Source organism: Scylla paramamosain, chromosome 4, assembly GCF_035594125.1.
Source record: "Scylla paramamosain isolate STU-SP2022 chromosome 4, ASM3559412v1, whole genome shotgun sequence".
Classification (NCBI taxonomy): Eukaryota; Metazoa; Arthropoda; class Malacostraca; order Decapoda; family Portunidae; genus Scylla; species Scylla paramamosain.
The window spans coordinates 21,812,485-21,819,179 of record NC_087154.1 but is presented as its reverse complement, the minus strand read 5'-3'; positions in this window follow the sequence as shown (position 1 = coordinate 21,819,179).

Genomic DNA, 6,695 nt, shown 5'->3' with positions numbered 1-6,695 from the left:
ATATATATATATATATTTCAGGCCAATGCTGTCCTCTCCCCCACCTTCCCGTTTCCTGGGCAGTCTTCAGGCCAGGGCTGCCCTCCCTCACCCATTCCCTAGGCAGACTTCAGGCCCGGGCTGCCCTCCCTCCCCCGTCCCCTAGGCAGCCTTCAGGCCCGGGCTGCCCTCCCTTCTTGCTCTCTAGGCAGCCTTCAGACCCAGGCTGCCCTGCCTTCCCCCTCCCAAGGCAGCCTTCAGGCCCTGGTCAGGAAAGAGGGGATGTGAGGGAAAGAGAAAAAGGCAGGTTTAAACTTCATGTCAAAGGCAGCTCTAGCCAATGACAACCGCCATGAAAAGATGATATGCTGATTTCATAAGAAATATTGGTCGGAAAGCTGTTTCATCATTTGTACGTGTTTATTTATTTATTTATTTATTATTATTTATTTATTTATTTATTTTTATTTTTTTTGCGATCAGGATACACGTGACTTTCTGCTTGCTTTTACACTTTGTGCTGTTTCTAACCAGAATAAAGAAAAGTCCTCACTCCTTCGATGAAAATGGCCTGGTAAATTACAACCCTTCTATTGTGGAAGCTATTCTAAGTTGATTTCGGTCAACTATAAAAATTTTCTGTTTTCTGTCTTACAAGTATTCATTTGGAGGTCCTTTTTTTTTTTGTCATCCTTTTATATTTTCCTTCTTGTAAAGTACAATATAAAGAAACTACTCTGGCATAGTTCCAGAAACCTCTCTGTGTTCTACCTATCTGTGTTGTTTCGTTCAAACAGAACGGCTTCGAAACAGTGCATAGAAGCGATGAGTCTCTAACAGGGTCCCAATTCCCAAACCGTCAGTGCCGCCGCATATAATGTGAAATGTGTATATATGTCGATTCTGTGTCGATTCACTGTCAAGCAAAACCTTGACCACAATATCCCAGTTGAGCATCAAATGTGCTCAGCTGGCCTATATATATATATATATATATATATATATATATATATATATATATATATATATATATATATATATATATATATATATATATATATATATATATATATATATATATATATTTTTTTTTTTTTTTTTTTTTTTTTTATGTAGGAAGGACACTGGCCAAGGGCAACAAAAATCCAATAAAAAAATTTGCCCACTGAAATGCCAGTCCCATAAAAGGGTCAAAGCAGTGGTCAAAAATTGATGAATAAGTGTCTTGAAACCTCCCTCTTGAAGGAACTCAAGTCATAGGAAGGTGGAAATACAGAAGCAGGCAGGGAGTTCTACAGTTTACCAGAGAAAGGGATGAATGACTGAGAATACTGGTTGACTCTTGCATTAGAGAGGTGGACAGAATAGGGGTGAGAGAAAGAAAGTCTTGTGCAGCGAGGCCGCGGAAGGAGGGGAGGCATGCAGTTAGCAAGATCAGAAGAGCAGTTAGCATGAAAATAGCGGTAAAAGACAGTTAGATATGCAACATTGCGGCAGTGAGAGAGAGGCTGAAGACAGTCAGTTAGAGGAGAGGAGTCGATGAGAGAAAAAGCTTTTGATTCCACCCTGTCTAGAAGAGCAGTATGAGTGGAAACCCCCCCCCAGACATGTGAAGCATACTCCATACATGGACGAATAAGGCCCTTGTACAGAGTTAGCAGCTGGGGGGGTGAGAAAAACTGGTGGAGACGTCTCTGAGCGCATAACTTCATAGAAGCTGTTTTAGCTAGAGATGAGATGTGAAGTTTCCAGTTCAGATTATAAGTAAAGGACAGACCGAGGATGTTCAGTGTAGAAGAGGAGGGACAGTTGAGTGTCATTGAAGAAGAGGGGATAGTTGTCTGGAAGGTTGTGTCGAGTTGATAGATGGAGGAATTGAGTTTTTGAGGCAATGAACAATATCAAGTTTGCTCTGTCCCAATCAGAAATTTTAGAAAGATCAGAAGTCAAGCATTCTGTGGCTTCCCTGCGTGATATGTTTACCTCCTGAAGGGTTGGACGTGTATGAAAAGACGTGGAAAAGTGCAGGGTGGTACCATCAGCGTAGGAGTGGATAGGACAAGAAGTTTGGTTTAGAAGATCATTAATGAATAATAAGAAGAGAGTGGGTGACAGGACAGAACCCTGAGGAACACCACTGTTAATAGATTTAGGAGAACAGTGACCGTCTACCACAGCAGCAATAGAACGGTCAAAAAAGAAACTTGAGATGAAGTTACAGAGAGAAGGATAGAAACCGTAGGAGGGTAGTTTGGAAATCAAAGCTTTGTGCCAGACTCTATCAAAAGCTTTTGATATGTCCAAGGCAACAGCAAAAGTTTCACCAAAATCTCTAAAAGAGGATGACCAAGACTCAGTAAGGAAAGCCAGAAGATCACCAGTAGAGCGGCCTTGACGGAACCCATACTGGCGATCAGATAGAAGGTTGTGAAGTGATAGATGTTTAAGAATCTTCCTGTTGAGGATAGATTCAAAAACTTTAGATAGGCAGGAAATTAAAGCAATAGGACGGTAGTTTGAGGGATTAGAACGGTCACCCTTTTTAGGAACAGGTTGAATGTAGGCAAACTTCCAGCAAGAAGGAAAGGTAGATGTTGACAGACAGAGCTGAAACAGTTTGACTGGGCAAGGTGCAAGCACGGAGGCACAGTTTTGGAGAACAATAGGAGGGACCCCATCAGGTCCATAAGCCTTCCAAGGGTTTAGGCCAGTGAGGGCATGGAAAGCATGATTGCGAAGAATTTTAATATGTGGCATGAAGTAGTCAGAGGGTGGAGGAGAGGGAGGAACAAGCCCAGAATCATCCAAGGTAGAGTTTTTAGCAAAGGTTTGAGTGAAGAGTTCAGCTTTAGAAATAGATGTGATAGCAATGGTGCCATCTGGTTGAAATAGAGGAGGGAAAGAAGAAGCAAAGTTATTGGAGATATTTTTGGCTAGATGCCAGAAATCACGAGGGGAGTTAGATCTTGAAAGGTTTTGCCATTTTCTGTTAATGAAGGAGTTTTTGGCTAGTTGGAGAACAGACTTGGCATGGTTCCGGGCAGAAATATAAAGTGCACGAGATTCTGGTGATGGAAGGCTTAAGTACCTTTCGTGGGCCACCTCTCTATCATGTATAGCACGAGAACAAGCTGTGTTAAACCAAGGTTTAGAAGGTTTAGGATGAGAAAAAGAGTGAGGAATGTATGCCTCCGTGCCAGACACTATCACCTCTGTTATGCGTTCAGCACACAAAGATGGGTCTCTGACACGGAAGCAGTAGTCATTCCAAGGAAAATCAGCAAAATACCTCCTCAGGTCCCACCAACTAGCAGAGGCAAAACGCCAGAGGCACCTTCGCTTATGGGGATCCTGAGGAGGGATTGGAGCAATAGGACAAGATAAAGATATGAGATTGTGATCGGAGGAGCCCAACGGAAAAGAAAGGGTGACAGCATAAGCAGAAGGATTAGAGGTCAGGAAAAGGTCAAGAATGTTGGGCGTATCTCCAAGAAGGTCAGGAATACGAGTAGGGTGTTGCACCAATTGCTCTTAGGTCATGGAGGATAGCAAAGTTGTAGGTTAGTTCACCAGGATGGTCAGTGAAGGGAGAGGAAAGCCAAAGCTGGTGGTGAACATTGAAGTCTCCAAGAATGGAGATCTCTGCGAAAGGGAAGAGGGTCAGAATGTGCTCCACTTTGGAAGTTAAATAGTCAAAGAATTTTTTATAATCAGAGGAGTTAGGTGAGAGGTATACAGCACAGATAAATTTAGTATGAGAGTGACTCTGTAGTCGTAGCCAGATGGTGGAAAACTCGGAAGATTCAAGAGCGTGGGCACGAGAGCAGGTTAGGTCATTGCACACATAAGCGCAGCATCCAGCTTTGGATTGAAAATGAGGATAGAGAAAGTAGGAGGGAACAGAAAAGGGGCTACTGTCAGTTGCCTCAGACACCTGAGTTTCAGTGAGGAAAAGAAGATGAGGTTTAGAAGAGGAGAAGAGTTGTTCTACAGATTGAAAATTAGATCTTAGACCACGAATGTTGCAGAAGTTAATGAAGAAAAAGTTGAGGTGGGTGTCAAGACACTTAGGGTCATCAACAGAAAGGCGGTCCGACCTGGGGACATTTATGGTCCCCTTCCCAGATGGGGACTCCGAGGCTGGTGTAGGAGTCGCCATGATGATTTTAAAATTTTTGAGTGAAGGGTGTGTGTGTTATTAGGTGCTTGTAGTTTTGTGTGGAGGAAGAGAGTTGTCTTTAGAGGGCAGGCTGTGAATGCCCCCTTGTGTTGTGAGACACAAAGGGAAACGTTCAGTGAGGTCACAGCTGGGTTTAATGATAAGTTCACAGCACCCCCTGAACAGTGCTTTAGACCTCACTGGGAGTAATTATATATATATATATATATATATATATATATATATATATATATATATATATATATATATATATATATATATATATATATATATATATATATATATATATATATATATATATATATATATATATATATATATATATATATATATATATATATATATATATATATATATATATATATATATATATATATATATATATATATATATATATATATATATATATATATATATATATATATATATATATATATATATATATATATATATATATATATATATATATATATATATATATATATATATATATATATATATATATATATATATATATATATATATATATATATATATATATATATATATATATATATATATATTGTCTGCTTGTGGTTGCATCAAGCTCCCATCCTACATTTAAGATTCTTGTAACAACAGCACCAAGAATAGCACTTCTGGTGCAGTTGTGACGTTTGGTTATGATTATTGGTCCATCAAGACAGCATCATGACATCATGACAGGCCTATGACTGTCACATCATGACAGCACTATGACAACGTCACAGTTTGCAGAATTTCAAAACTTAACGGTAATTTTTGCCATTACAACAAAGTTACAATGAGCACGACAAAGTCATGACAGAGTCATGACAGACTCATGACAGTGTCAAGACAATGTCATGATAGCACCACAATTCTACTCACCTGGCCAACTGCGGGATATATATATATATATATATATATATATATATATATATATATATATATATATATATATATATATATATATATATATATATATATATATATATATATATATATATATATATATATATATATATATATATATATATATATATATATAAAGGGATGGTTTAGCAGCCCGAAGGCAGCTAAAGGATTTTAGATCCATATAGTTACGCAAACCGTTTATTGCATTCAGTCAAACCTGAAGACATACATAATAAACATAGGACATGCATAGCACTACTAACCATTAAATACTGTGTCAACATAATGCATCACTGATTGTGGATTATGCTAATTAGGGCAATCGACCCCTCGTAATACAGATGTGGAACTCGCGTGTTTGGGATCTTAAGGAGTCCTGTCACCAAGCAACACCTGTGTCTGTATTGTAGTGGTCCGATCTTTCCTGGAGTGGATACACCCTACAATGGACCCTTGATGACCATGGACCACACTTCAAAGAATAAGCCAGAAAGGCCAGACACAGCTTCTATGTCGATGATTTACTACTCTCTGTCCCTTCTTTGAGCAGAGCTACAGGGAAGACACACCATCTGCAGCAACTATTGGACAAGGGTGGATTCCGTTTGACAAAGTGGGTTCGTAATAAGAAAGATGTCCTTGAGACTGTCCCAAAGCCAGAGAGGGCAACTGGCATGTGAGAAGTCATATTAAAGGGCGACAAATTGCCAACAGAAAGGGCCCAAGGGATCCTCTGGGACTTGGAAGAAACAATACCGAGTGCTGATGGTTTGGTGAGGAAGGCTAAAGTGGAAACAAAGGATTTGGGTTTGGTCCAACCTGTTACGAAACTCTGCTTCCTTGAAGGAGGAGTTGGAGTCTACTTAAAGTTTCAGGCATAACCCTACAGGAGGAGTGTTACCACCAACAATGGTGATGACAGTTATGGAAGTAACAATGGAAAAACAAACAAATATGCATGCTAAATAACATAAGATTGGAGTACTACAGTACAGATGCAGGTGTTGCTTGGTGACAGGCCTCCTTTAGAAAATAATTCATGTCACTGTGTGGGTCTAAAATCCTTTAGCTGCCTTCAGGCAGCTACAGGTGGGATGGCCATCACAGCCCATAGTTGTATGCGTACCTGCATGAGTCGCATTCTGCTGCACTCCCACATCTATGCAATGGATGTCGGTGGTACTTTGCTGATGGACAACGGTGTGTAGAAGTTGGTGCTACTGCGTGAGCTGAGGTTGCAGACCATCCATACCCACCCAGACACTGCTAGTGAAATACAGAGCTTACCTGCTAAAAAAAGATAAGGTGACCAAAAAGAAGTAACGAAGGAAGAGATCTTTGTGAGTGCACCCCTGAATAGCCAGAGCATGGTATGGTCAGTGGGAGCACCCATTGCAGGAACTGATCACTGAGAACAAGACTGTTACAAGACCATGACTATTAGCTTTGTCACAACGCTGTCATGATGCATTTGTAGGTCTGTTTTGATGCATGTGTCGTCTACATAGTGTATGTGGTGCATTTTTTAGGTCCATCATCATGCAATATTCTGAACATTCAACTATCAGAATTATTAGCTCTGTCATGATGCAGTCATGATAGTCATAGCTCAGTTGTGACA